Source organism: Orycteropus afer, unplaced genomic scaffold (genome assembly GCF_000298275.1).
Source record: "Orycteropus afer afer isolate SDZICR_OR568_19922 unplaced genomic scaffold, OryAfe1.0 scaffold00009, whole genome shotgun sequence".
In the NCBI taxonomy this organism is placed as follows: Eukaryota; Metazoa; Chordata; class Mammalia; order Tubulidentata; family Orycteropodidae; genus Orycteropus; species Orycteropus afer.
Genome location: NW_006921596.1, coordinates 6,010,370 through 6,010,987, shown reverse-complemented (window position 1 = coordinate 6,010,987; position 618 = coordinate 6,010,370).

Here is a 618-nt window from a genome sequence, read left to right as displayed (position 1 = left end):
TGAAGAGCAAAGATGTCTCTTTGAAGACTGTTGTGGTTACCTAGTACCACTCTGACAGAAATATACCACAAATGGGATGGTCTTAACAAACAGGAGTTTATTCTCTTACAGTTTGGAGGCTTTAAGTCCAAGTTCAAAATGCCAGCCTCTAGGAGCTGGGTGAAAGCCCCTCGACCTTGGGGTCCAGCTCTGGCACCTGCTCCCGGCCCACTGGAGTTAGAGGCATTTCTTCTCTCAGACAGCTGCTGGCTGCTGAGGCCCAAGCCCAAGGTTGACAAATAAAATAGCACAGTCTCGATGTTACCAAACCACCCAGCAGGCCATTAACTTAAGTCCATTGTAAGTCCCAAGGTCGGCAGAACATGGCAGGCTGCTGAACAATGACACGGCTACATGCAGGGTCCAAGCATGCCACAAGCTAGAGACCATCCCCCAAGGCTTCTGCTTATATACAGAAAGCAGACCACATTCCCTAAGGCAGCTACTCAGATGTTCCCAGTAGATTCCACCATGGAGTTGATCACCAGTCTCATCATGGGGAATACTACATCCAGCTGCCCAGCCACTCAACCAGGCCCAGCCAAGTTGACACACAAACTGAACTACCACAAAGACTAA